The sequence below is a fragment of the Chlorocebus sabaeus genome, chromosome 1, assembly GCF_047675955.1.
Source record: "Chlorocebus sabaeus isolate Y175 chromosome 1, mChlSab1.0.hap1, whole genome shotgun sequence".
In the NCBI taxonomy this organism is placed as follows: domain Eukaryota; kingdom Metazoa; phylum Chordata; class Mammalia; order Primates; family Cercopithecidae; genus Chlorocebus; species Chlorocebus sabaeus.
Genome location: NC_132904.1, coordinates 77,839,943 through 77,854,473, shown reverse-complemented (window position 1 = coordinate 77,854,473; position 14,531 = coordinate 77,839,943). Strand labels below are relative to the sequence as shown.

Here is a 14,531-nt window from a genome sequence, read left to right as displayed (position 1 = left end):
AATACAGTTTAGTCATGCCTAACAGCAGGATATGTCAGAAAGAGACAGTCATTGGAATAGATTCTTCTGGGATCAAATCACAATTCTATCAGCTAGCTAATGACAATGTAGCCTTGGCAAGTGAATTAAGTTCACTGATCTTTAACTTTTTAATATATTTAATGGAGGTTTATCTGTCAGATTTTTTTATTGTAAGCAATAGACATGAACTTTGGTTGATTCAAGAAGAAAATGAATTTATGGAAGATATTTCATAAATCAAAGAATTAACAGTAACTTAAAAAAAGAAATAAATAACAGACCAGATAAAAGCCAAGGTTGAACAGGCACTAGAACCATAGTCAAAATCATGCCATGGGAATCATCTGGTGCTGACGCTGGCTGGACATTCATTGCCATGGCTGCTCCTGCCACTGCTGTTGATCCTGCTACTCTGGAAACTGATGTAGTAGTTACCAGTGAAAATAATTACTTATTAGACTTACTTGTATCACTCTGGCCAGATTCAAATTCCTAGGCCAGAGGGTCTGATTGTTTGGGCCTCAACTACATGTCCATGTCGGTGCTGCCAGAAAGTGGAGAAAAGTACTTGGCTTTCTTCTTTCTGTAGAAGGAGGCAGGTTTACTTCTCCCTGCGATTCATACCATGGGGAAATCTCCAATATGGAAAGATATAATTGTTGAACACCCCAAATCAACTACAGGATATAACAATTGTAAGATCTTATGCTTAATGTAGGAATTATTTAAGATGCATTTTAAGTGGTGTAATGTAATATTTCACAAGTGCTCTCTGGACCCAGTTTTGAAGTCTTGGCTGAAAACCCTCAATTACCCTTTGGGGGAAGTTTGCTAAGCCTCCACCCCAACTATGTCCCTTAAGATGCTCTCATACTCCTGCGTTATAATACATATATGCCTATGCCAGAGGTCCCCAGATACTAAACACCAAGGAAGGCTTCTTCTGTCTTTGGTGGACAGGTTGTTAAAAATGCTCATTCTCACAAAGTTCATGAATACTAGCTAATCTCACCTTACTTGCCATATATAAGCCATGTCCTAAAATCCCAGCTTGCTATTACCCTGTACTGGGGTGCAGCTGGACATGTGGTCTTTCACGGTAGCCTTATCTCATTTGGAGATGTCAGTAAGAAAGAGTTCTACCTTTCATCTCTTCAAGTCTTTGTGTCCCACCATCCAAAGAACTATAATTATATCTGATATCATATAATGTGAAACAAATGATTAGTACCATACCCAGAATATATCAGTTCGATAAATTTTTGAATAAATAGCTATTGGGAGTATGTTAGAGAACATTCCTGCACTGAGTAAGTTTCAATGTTTCTCTTCAGAAGGTCAACCCAGGCAATACATTATGAAGACTTTTTTTCATGCAACATCTTTTACATTTGCTCCATTTTCTCCAGTTCCAGTGTTGCTCCATTAGAATAAGTCTTGCTTGTTTGATATGCTGTGTTTTTCTTTATAATCTCCAACTTATTGCTAACATCGCAAGTTCATCCATTTTACAACTCATAGAGTGATTTTTTATGTATTAATTTTAAAGGTAGTAAGCATATCTTGTGTGCTTGTTAAGAGTTAGGGACTGTGCAGGGTGATGAATAGTCATGTATAAGGAAGGCTACCTAGTTTTTGGCTTCTGGCTAAGGTGGAGGATCAGGCACCAAATTTATCTTCCAGAGAGACATAATGCATTCCTCCTGAAATCATGAGCAAGAGAAGGGTGTTTGTTCTCAGCATTTCTATTTCTTAACTAAAGGTTTTAGTCAGTGTAATATGGCAAGAAAAAAAATTAAAAATCCAATTCAAAGAAGAAGTAAAATTATTTTTATTTATAGGCAACAGAATTATCTGTATAATAGCAAATCCAATGGAATCTACAAAAACAAACTTCAGAAACTAAGTAAATTTAAAAGTTTCAGAATACCTGATACAGAAACAAAGAATCAATTGCTTTCCTATGTATACTAGCATCAAAGATGAAAATCTTAGAAATCTGACATAGGATGTGAAACACCTATACACTGAAAACTACAAGATACTACTGAGAGAAATTAAAGCAGGCTTTGAAATGGAAAGGCCCAGTGTTCATGTGTTGGAAGATGAAATATTTTCTATGTTAATACCCTTAATGGCTCCAAAAATTTAATGCAATGCTAATTAAAATTTCATTAGAGTTATTAGTAAGAATTTAAAAACTTTGTCTAAATTTAATATGGAAATTCAGAGGACCTATAATTTCAGTAAGTCAAATTTGAAAAGGAATAAAGTCAGAAAACTATAATACTACCAGATTTCAAGACTCATTAAGAACTGACACTAATTAAGATAGTTTGTATTGACATTAAAATAGAAAAATTGATCAATTAATGGACTATATTTGCACAGTTTGAGCAACTGATAGATTTACATATATTTGAGTAACTGATTTTTTGAACAATTGGTTATCCATTTGCAAAACAATTTTTTTAAAAATGCTTTAATTCATACTTGATACAAAATTTATAAATAACATGTGAGTAAAAGTGTAGACCTAAATGTGAAACATAGAATTGTTATACTTCTGGAATAAAACATACAAGAAATCCTTTGTGATCTTGGATGAGGCAAAGTTTTCTCAGATACAATGATAAAATCATGACCCATGAAAGGATAATATGAAGAACTGCACTTAATAAAGATTGAAGTCTTCAGCTCTTCAAAGATACTAAGAGAATAAAATCATCAGTCGCAAGACTGGTAGCAAAAAATTTGCAAATCATATACCTGATAAAGAAGTCATATCATGACCAGGCGCAGTGGCTCACGCCTGTAATCCTAGCACTTTGGGAGGCCAAGGCGGGCGGATCACCTGAGGTGGGGAGTTTGAGACCAGCCTGACCAATATGGAGAAACCCTGTCTCTACTAAACATACAAAATTAGCCGAGCATGGTGGCACATGCCTGTAATCCCAGTTATTTGCGAGGCTGAGGCAGGAGAATCCCTTGAACCCGGGAGGCGGAGGTTGCGGTGAGCCGAGATCGTGCCATGGCACTCCAGCCTGGGTGACAAGAGCAAAACTCCATCTCAAAAAAAAAAAAGGGCATATGAGAATACATAAAGGAGCCTCAAAACACAATAATAAAACAACGCATTATAAAATGCATGAAATATATGGACAGACACTTCACCAGGGAAAATAGATGGCTTATTAGCCCATGAAGGGTATTTAACATGAGCAGTCATTAAGAAAATGTAATTTTGTACTACATTCCTCTTAGAATGGCTAAAATGTATATTATAAATATAAATAGGCATTATAAATTGAAAAAGTATCTTTAGAGAATAATTTCTTAAAAAGTTAAATATATGACTACTGTATGATCCAGCAATTTTACTCCTTGGTATTTTTTCAAGAGAAATGAAAATATGTATTATTATAAATAATTATATATGAATGTTCATAACTTTTTCTGTTTGGAAGTCAAACAATCGGGACTAACCCTAATGTCTATCAAAAAGTTAATAGGTAAACAAACTGTAGCACATTCATACAATAGAATAGTACTCAGCAAGAAAAATGAAAAGGCTATTGCTACATCATTGATGAATCTCAAAATAATTATGCTGAATAAGAAAAATCAGACAAAAGTGTTATATAATTACTTCTACAGGAATTGTAGAAAATGAGAATCTCATGACAAAGAAGATCAGTGGTTGACAGGGAATGAGGGGACTGAGACTAGAGTTTTAAAACTTCACATCCTGAAGATCTGTATTTTCTTAGGGGCAGATTTTCTTTTCCATTGTTTTGCTTCCTTTCTCTCTATAACCAGAAAGTCTTTCCCTTCCATAAGTGTTATCCAATTCTATTAATTTTAAAGTCATCCCCATGAAGTATTCCCTGATTCTAGCTTATAATGTTTCTGCCTCTTATGAAAACCCAAAATACTTTATTTAGAAACGTGGTGATGGCAGTTATGTGTCCAAGAGTGCTGTTAGCACTTTCACATGCTGTTCATTTGATTCTCACAACATTGCTCTGAGGCAGGCAATATCATCTCTACTATATGGATGAAAAGCTGGAGGCTCTGAGAACTTATATGACTTTCCAAAATTCACACATTGCTAAAAGGCAGAACTAGGAATATGATTCAGGGCTTTTGCTTCCACGACCTGTTTTAATTCCATTATGGTATTATTACTACAGCCCACAATTATGCCTGTCTGGTTCTAACGAGCACAGTTCTATCATACTTCATACTCATGTTTGCTGTGGTTTTCCAACAAGATCATGAACTTCATTAGGGAAAGAAGGCAATGACTTTTTATGAATTTGTGTGAGAGATGTGCATATGGGATGGTCAATAAACGTTTGAGAGAAAGAATGAAGGGAGGATGAAATGAAAGAGAACAGAGGTGTGAAAGGAGGAAAGAAGCAGGTCAATGGTTAGTATTATAGAAAGAAGTAATTTCGTATTATAGTTTGACTTTGGGAGCGTAATGCTAGCTAGCCTTTGCTAAATGCTAAAGATGAAATTCAGATGAGGATTCAGATAAAGATTATTGAACTTTTAATAAAACAGAAATGTCTTCCATTATGGATCTGAATCTCATAATGAATTTACAAAGAATCTATATTATCTACGTTAGGTTTATTTGGGCCCTTAGAGTAGAAATCCATTGTCTGCCACGGAAATATTTATTTACTCTGCTCTTGAGAGTTGCACCCTAGTTTGACAGAGGTGGGGAAGCATGGTAGGTTTAAGTTATTTGTCTCTCAGTACGTGAAGGTCCAAATGTGTCATGTGAAGTGCGGTGACACAGTAAGAGTCTCCTATGCCACATGTCACAGTGATTGGGTTAGGAAAGGGTGTGATCCTAGTCCAAGCCAATTAGGAATCAATAAATTCTTAAGTTGCTCATTTTTGGAGAGATAGGGCAAGGCATACCATTTTCCCTCTTGATGCTAGATTTTGACACACACATCCAGCTATATTTAAAGTTACAACTGCCTCTGAAATTTTAATTATTTGAATTTAAAAGACTATTTTTGGCTTTAAACTTGTTTAGCTTGAATATTTTCATCTTCTTGTGGTTATTTTCAATTACAGTATCCCTAATACAAAAAACAATGTTGGTGCCTTGCAAATATATGAAGCTTTCCAAATGAATATATTGATGTAGTGACTTGACTTCTTTTGATAACCTGGGGATCAGTTGCGCTATGTAGGGTTGTCTCTATTACCTCATGAAGAGACTTCATCATTGAGTGTCAGTTTAGGATTACCATAATGGAGTGCTTATCATGTGCTAGGTAGTCTGCTATGCACTTTATGTATATTTTTCATTTAATCCTCATGATTAACTCATGAAGGAATGGGCATTATTTTCTGTTTTAGAAATGAGATAATTGGAGCCTTCAAAGATAAATAACTTGCTCTGATTTTCAAGCCAGAGTTTAAATGTCTGTCTGATTTCAAGAACTGTTCTTTCTCCACTGCTAAATCATACTACCTTCCCCTTGTCTATGAGGGATACATTCCAAGACCCCCAGTGGATACCTGAAACAACAGATAGTACCACACCCTACATATACTATGTTTCTTTTCTGTATATACGTACCTATGATCAAGTTTAATTTATAAATCAGGCATAGTAAGAGATGAACAATAGTAAAAACAAAATAGAACAATTATAACAATATGCTAGTATTACCACTCCTGTGCTTTGGGGACATTATTAAGTAAAAACAAGGGTTACTTGAATGCGAGCCCTCAGATACTATAACAGTCAATCTGATCGCCAAGATGACTTGTAAGTGACTAATGGGTGGGAAGCATTTACAGCATGAAGATGTTGAACAGAGGGATGATTCGGGCCCTGGACAGGACAGAGTGAGCTGACCTGAAATTTCAAAATAGTGTGAAATTTAAAACTTATGAACTGTTTATCTCTGGAATTTTCCATGTAATATTTTCAGACCACGGTTGACCATGAGTAACTAAAACTGCTGAAACTGAAACCATGGATAAGAAGGGACTGCCGTACTATGCTCTTTAAATAATTATTGAAAATAATTTTTCTTTCCCTTCTAAAAAACTTTCCAGCAAAGAGGGAATATTGATATTGAGAGTTTTTTTTTGTTCATAATATTAGAGAGGCTAGAGTATATCTCTAAGAGCTCATATATTATTATATTTCCCCATGAGTTTTTGTGAGCAAAAAATTTTATTGGCATCTTTGCATTGCACCATGGACACAAAAAGACATTTTGGTTGAAATAGCATGACACAGTCAACCTTGAAATAGGCATTTAAAAGCCTTTTCATTTCGTAAAGCTTTCAGTGTAGCATGCAGATATATGGTTATATTTTTCTACAACAATTAAAATACATATAAATAACATTCTCCATGTTTAGCATTTTAACCTTTCTTTGTTGGTAGCGAGATGCCTTCAGCTTGTTTTCCTGAGTGCAGCATAAAAAAACCATAAATTCAATAAGATGTACATAATACTATTTATACCTAATGTAAGAACAGTCTTTGAAATACTTCTTTGTGAATATATCCACTACATGAAGAGAAATAAGCTTACAAATTTAGCTTGTATGTATATTATATGCTAATTAACTCACAATTTTATGTAAATTTGTGTGAACAAAAAAGAACAGACATAAATTAAAATCCATGGAAACCTTGTATTTATTTTGAATGTTGGCAATGAGAAATGTTCCCTTTCTATCTTTCTATATATTATAGTATTTAAACAAATTTTTAGAAATAATATAATACATTATATTTTAAAATTTTATATACATTGTAACGTATAAAGATTATTAATACTAATTCCAAATATTACCCTTAAAGATAAAGAAGTATTAGTTGTCCAAAACTACCCATTTACTTATTCATTCAATTATTTTATTAATTTACTATACATTATAAATACCTAACATATATCTGGCATTGTTAAGAGTGATTGAGGATATAATAGTGAAAAGACAGGCAAAATCTCTGCCCTCAAGAAGCAAGCATTATTATAGTCAGGGTAGAAAGTTGATACACATGCACATACATCCAGATGTGCATGCACGCACGTACACACATACCAAGAATACAAATGCCATATGAAATAAACACTATGAAGTGAAACAAGATCATATGGTAGATAAAAACTGGGGTGGGAAAGGTCTTTCAAGATCGTATCTCTCTACATGTTTTCAAAAATAAGGAAGAACCATGTGGGTGTAAAAATAATCATTGAGTTGGTCTTACTATCAGTACAAATAAATAGAAAAAAATCTCTAATATTTGATTGGCTAAGTTGTCAACTATATCAGTTTAAAAATACATAACATTGGATGTATAATTAATGCTATTATGAGTAGATTCTTATGATGTGTGTGAATCCTGCACCAGCAACTGAGGTATCCAGGTTCTGTCATCAGAACTGACTGGGTAGCTGGCGTGACCTATGGAGAGGAAGGAAGAGCAGTGTGGTGTGGTGGCCCACCTGAGAGCCACATGGGAAAGGGGAGCCCCCACTCCCCAACCAAGGGAGGCAGTCGGTGAGCGTGCTACCCAGCCTGGGAAACTGTTTTTTCCGCAGAACTGTGCAACCCACAGGTCAGAAGTTCCCACTCGTGAGTCCACACCACTGGGATCTAGGGTCCCAATCATGGAGTTGTGCAGATTCTCAACAGTCACTCAACTAGAATCTGCTTAAGCCTGCAGAGCTGAGGGGGGCCAGCACCACCACTGCAACTGTCTGCTGTCTAAGTCCTTGGAGCTTCTTGGGGGAGGGGCGGCAGCCAGCACTGGGACTCACAGCTGCCTAACACTCTAGGCTCCCAGGGTGCGGGAAGGGCGGCAGCCATCTCTGTAGCTCCAGGCTGTGCATTTTCCATTGATACTTCAATCAAGAGATTGGATTCAGTTGTACAATGAATTTACTTTTTGTTTTTATATCTAGAATGTGAATTTTCATTCAACTCCCTTCTGAATCCTATGGCTCTCCTTCACAGGACATTTGTTTACTCCTAGCCAAGTTGTGCTCTAGTCTAGTAGCACATGAAGCCTCTCAATAGTTCAGGACACACACACACCTGCAAGGATACTTACTATAAAAGAGTGCAGATCAAGACAAGGCAACTTCCTAGTGTTTGATAGATCAGTAGGGTGAATATAGTTTACAGTGATGTAGTGCATATTTTAAAATAGCTAGAAGAGAATGATTTGAATGTTTCTGACAAAAAGACAAGCACTTAAGGTGATGGATATCCCAATTACACTGATTTGATCATTACAAATTATATGGATATATTAAATTGTCACAGGTATCCTGAATATATGTACATCTATTATGTATCAATAGAAAATAAATTTTTTAAAAAGACAAAACATAGGCTCTGGAGTGAGGCAGACCTTGTTCAAAAGTGATTAGTTATTATGTAATTACATGTTATAAAGCCTTGGAAAGGTATTTTACCCTCTGAGTTTAAGTTTCCTTACACATAAAATAAGAATGATGATACTTACTTTTCAGGATTATGTGAATAAAGGAGCTAGACCACCACATAATAGCAAATATTTTTTTCTCTCTCAAAAATCTAAGCCAGCATGTTGACATTTGCTGCAACGTAGGCCCTTCCTTCACCCTTCTTGGCAATAAAACAACTTTAATTAGCTCATCTGTAATCCTTCTTTGAATCTTTCTTTAGTGTTTATTTCATTCACTCTCTTATTGCAAATAATAGTTGTTCATGGTGACTCATGCCTATAATCCCAGCACTTTGGGAGGCTGTGGTGGGAGGATCACAAGGTCAGGAGATTGAGATCATCCTGGCTGACACGTTGAAACCCCGTCTCTACTAAAATGCAAAAATTAGCTGGGCGTGGTGGCGCGCCTGTAATCCCAGCTCCTTGGGAAGCTGAGGCAGGAGAACTGCTTGAACCTGGAAGTCGGAGGTTACAGTGAGTGGAGATCGTGACACTGCACACCGACAGAGCAAGAGCAAGACTCCGTCTCAAAAAAAAAAATTGTTCATATATCAGACTTTATTCCAACTACAACCAGATTGAAGACAAGATTATCTTATTACAGTAAGACTATCTCATTACAGCCTCCACCTCCAGGCACCTTCCACTGGTGTAGGGCCTCCTCCATGACAGTAATGATTTATGGAATGTCTTCAATGTGTTGGCTACTGTTCTGACTGCTTTTCTGGATCAATTCGTTAAATCCTTATATCCAGCCTATGAGACAAGCACTCAAATTACCTCACTTTAACAGACAAATAAATAGAGGATGCAATAAATTAAGGGACTTTCCTAAGGTCTTGTTCTCTAACATCACACTGCACAACTTTAAGGAAAGCAAGCAATACATATTTGTTAAATAGGGACTGGTAGGAGAGCAATGCTACAGCAAGCTGCAATTGTTTAAAATATGTTGTTTAGGAAATAGATGTCTTAATATTAAAGACATAATTTGAAACCTTGTTCTGTATGGCCATTAACAGTATAGTTTTCATGTCTTTAAAATGATCATAATTATATATAATGTATGTGTTGCATGAGTTGTAGGATATACATCTAAAGTGTATATCATAATAGGAAGCACCAATGAGTGATACAAACTCTTTTGTTGTTGTAATTAACAATAACAATAGCACAAAAACAATTGCAATGTGTGCCTCCTTCCTGCTCAGTCATTGAGTTCTGAGATAGTCTTTATGTAAGGTATTCTGGTTCCAGTTCCTGCCTCCTCCCAGTCCCCAAACTCCAGCTGTAATAACATCTGTAATAACAATTCCACAACCAGAAAATGTAATAAGCTAGTAAGTCCTTCACAGCCTTGCATTTCTTGGATGTGGTGTTATACTTACCTGTTAGTCATCCCCATTAAGCCTTCAGTTGCTGACCCCCCACCTCCAACTATTTCCTTGAGACCACACCTCAAATGCATTTTGTTGTAGAGACAAAGAGGTGACTGTCCTGAATAGAGACCTCCATAACTGCTTGCTACTGCTGTTGATTTATTCTGACTTTCTCATTTTGAAATGTGAGTTATCCCAGGAAATTTGAGATAAGCCACGATGAACTTTATTTGATCCTTTAGAAAACGGTTGTGTTTGGAGAAGAAAGCCACCATGGAGATTCAAACCCATCTGGCAGGCGCAGAGAAAATGAAAGTGATTTGTAAATGCTAAAACATCCATTTGGGGGAAAGGTATCAAGGGATTCAACAAAGGTCATTTTGGGTAGCATCTCTGTTTTCTTCATGAACATTTCAGAGAAGGACATAAATTGGGTATTAATCATGAACCCTGTGCTAACTAAATTGGAAGAGACAACAAATAGACAAAGTGAGGAGAGGGATCTATGAACAAAGTGATCTGAGAAAAGAAAAGACATATTAAGCATAATTTAACTGAAAGCTTAGGGATGTTGAGTATCATTATTCAGAAACACAATGTATTAAAACATAATTTCCCCCACTGTTTTCTGCTCCATGGTTACTTTACCTTCATTTTCTTTTGGTTACTTTCATGAAGGTATTATTCAGGTTAGGTCCACGTTTCCTCGTGGTGAATCACTCCCTCCCAGCATCTTTGTTTTAGGATCATACCCACTCAGCTTCCAACTTCCCTGGGATGAGTCTGGGCATAAAAGGGGATCATAATAGGCAGGCAAGTACATTCTCTCTGAAAATATTTTTTCTTATACTGTGCCCTCTGTGCAAGATGACTCTCCCTTTTCCTATATTGATCCAGTTCAAGTAAATTCATCAAAAATAAAAATAAAAGACCCTTTCTCAAGGACCTTACTCTCCATTGTTGGAAATTAAAATGAATTTATATCTTTCAAAATGTTAGTTATTGAAATACATCTATTCATGCTAATGTTGAGTTGGTGGGGAAAGGGCATGTAAAAGGAAACAATGATGAAAACGTTTGCATATACCTCTGAGCCCAGCTCTTCTCTGTCAAGTACATAAAGCCTTTTTTGGTGCTCATTTATGTTCACATTGCCCTCTTTTACTGAACTATTTTTTCCTTCTTATTTTTATCTTCCTTCATCTGGTAAATTTTCCTGCCCCCCCGCCCCCGGCCCGCACCCGCCCAACATATGATAAACTCTTTAGAATTGACTGAAATATCTCTTTGTGTAATAATCAATCACTGTACTAACCAGTCCCTAAGTAGTTAGAGTTCTCAAAGTGCAATACGTAAATCATCAAATTTGGTGCTCCCCATTTCTCTGATAATTAGCTAGAAAAAAAATAATAATTCTCATTTGTATATTGCAAATCTGCTTTTCTGAGAGGCAACGGCTTGCATATGGAGCCCCGGAACATCTCCAGTCTATGAAGGATGACAGGGATTTCTTCCATCATATTGTACACTGCATACTGGAGCAGTGTAAAATTCTCAATGCACCCCAGCAGACATTATTGAAGACCCTTTTTACATTAGCAGAGACTTACTGGGTAAAATGAAATGACTTAAACAATTGTGTTATCTTCCTTAATAAAACCCACACTTGTTTTCAGTTTATTGCATATCTCAACTCTGTTATTTTAAGGTGCCATTCAGTGTAATGCAGAAACACTGAATCTGAAGGAAAAAGGGGTGGTGGGGGGGAAGAAACAATTTACCTGTCTCTTTCCTTGTATAGACTCATTTAGTCAGTAATGTACAGCCAAATCCTGCTCCTTACCCCCCAAAATATAAAATAAAATGGAATTGGTAAAGAGCAAGTCCTAAAAATTCTGTGAAAGTTTGAGGCATTCACTTGAAATGTCAGAAACGCCAAACACTCGCTCATACGTTTAAGAACTTAGAAAGCTCTTATTTACTCAAAGTAATTATCTGGAAACTGGGTAAAGTTCAACATTTTAGTGGAAAGCTACCAAGAGTCAGAACCTCATTACATGACAACTTATCCAAAGAATGATATTTGGTCAAAAAGACCTTATTTGCAGATATTCACTACTACTCTTTGAGGTAGTATTTTATCATAATTAAATATGTTGTAAAAATTGTGTTTAACTTGATATTTAGGCTGCTTTTATTCTGAAAGTAATATTGTGTTTTGTTTTTTTTTTTGCTTTCATAAGGCAAATGAGAATTTAATGTTTTAAGTCATTTTTATACATATTATCTCTGAATTCAGTGAATTTGCAGGACCTCTAAGACATCTACAAAGAGCTAAAGACATGGTCTCTATTCTCAAGGTGCTCACAAGCTAGGGAGAAATATAAAATGTGTAAAAGCAAATTAGCACAGGTACTGTTTTGTTTTTTGAGACGAGGTTTTGCTCTACTGCCCAGGCTAGAGTGCAGTGGGCACGACCATGGCTCGCTGTAGTCTTAATCTCCCCAGCTCAAATGATCCTCCCACTTCAGCCTCTCAAAGAGCTGGTACCACAGGTGCATGCCACCCTGCCCAGCTGATTTTTTAATATTTTGTAGACAGGGGCACTGTATATTCTCCGGACTGGTCTTGAACGCCTAGTCTTAAGCTATCCTCCTGCCTCAGCCTCCCAAGTGCTAGGATTACAGGTGTTAGCCACTGTGCCTGACCTAGGTACTGTTTAAAATGAGAACATAAGAACCTTCTGTATTAAAAAAATAATTTTCCAATTTCATAAATACAGCATCATCTTTGGGATCATTGACATTTAAATGCACATCTGGTTTGTTTGCATGTCTCAGGTAGATAGTAAATGCAGCAAATTTTCAAGCAAAACAATGCCAATTCATGTGGAGATAGATAATCAGGGACAAAGATTCCATGAGCTGTTAAGAGTTTCTATTGTTTAACCACATCTCTGCATTAAGGAGAATTAACAGAGAATGGATGTTGGTAATTAAAATGACAGACAACATAATTGCCATTGTTTTTATATCTGTTTAAACTTGTTTAAACTAGTATGGAACACCTTTTTTTTTTTGTTATTCTTTGACCTTGTGCCTCTGAAGGAATCTAATGGATTTTAATAAAATATACGGTGATAAAGTTACTGAATTTATGGGTTCAGCTGCTGTGCATTTTTTCCCTTGGTAGGGAATATTAACCTGTAAGTGTATATTCTGTCCATTTGTTAGGATGGATACTAAATGAGTCAATATTACATCAATAATTCAAGGGATAATTTAGCTGCATAATTGTATTTTATTGCATTAATGCTTTCAGCTACTTTGGTCTAAAGTATATCTATTGCAATGTAACAATGTGATAGGATTCTTCCTTATACAAAGCTTTATATTTACTATTCTGTGTTTTTTAAATCAACATAAATACAACAAATACAGAGAAAAAAAAGAGCACTATAGAAAGATTTTCCAGACAACATGACAGATTAAAAAAAAAAAAAAAAAAAAAAAAAAAAAAAAAGAAGATGGATGCTTTTGTTTGTCCTGTCTATGTAGCATAGACATCTTTCTGCTTGAAATGCTTGGATTTCCCTTTGCTAGGCTACATTTAATTCTGAGCCTCTGCCACTAGAGTTGTAACCTCATCAGTCCAGAGAAAATTTGAAGGCCTCTACCATAACAATAATTGTAAATATAGGTGGGAGATTTGCGATTTTCAAAGCACTTCTGCATCTATTGTCTCCTTGGCTCTTTGAGATAATTGTTTTCTTTTATGGTATGGTTTATTTTATTTTAGAGATGAAGAATGCAAAGCTCTCAGAGATAAGGTTCTTCTTGCCACAAATGACAAACCAGAAAATAGGGAAAATAGAGGAGCCAGAGTTTAAGACCTTCTGGCATCATTTCTTTGGATTCTTATGTTTTTACTTTGTTCGAGCTGGTTCTATTTATGGAATACATTTTGACTTTTGTCTTTCTATGACTATTTGATGCACGAACTGTGATAATTCTATAGGAATAGTCCCATTTTGTAAAGGAAAAATGAGTTCCTGGTTTAGTTTTCCCCTAAACCATTTCAGTGTAGTTCTTTAGTGTTTCATGACAAACCTAGTTACTCTTTTTCTTGTTGGTGAATATATAGCCCCATTTAGAGCAGAATATCTTGCCTCGCTAGACTGTGGTGTCTACTTGATGAGGGTCGATTTAATTATTACATTTATGGATCTTCACATTCATTTCTTCTCCAGTAGCTTTGGCCTTTTTATTCTATACTCTTATCTTAATTTTCCTTGTTTCACTGCAGGAATCATTCTCAAAGTATACATTCAAAATTAGGCACATAAGAAAAGCCTGGTCGGTCTGATCAGGATTTCCCTTAAGAGATTTGTTTATTATAATGTATTTTGGGAAAATTCATACCTATTCAAGAAGTCTTTCTTAGACTTTAAGTTGTAGATATTATATTTCGTGTTACTATGGGGTTACAATAATGTTGTAACTAAAAGATAATACTAGGCATCCATATGTGATACAGTTTTGGTAGGACAGAAAGGGTTAATGAAAATAGAATTTGTATTAGAACACAAGGTGCGTAGTTCTCTTTCATTTTGATACACCATAAATCTTTTAATAATTAAAAGTGTA

General features: G+C 35.7%; 1 protein-coding gene across 3 annotated transcripts in view; it reads left to right on the top strand.

Moving 5' to 3' along the window:
- Nucleotides 1–14,531, top strand: part of TENM4 (teneurin transmembrane protein 4) — a 3,083,677-nt gene that overhangs the window by 430,027 nt on the left and 2,639,119 nt on the right. The window lies entirely within an intron of this gene.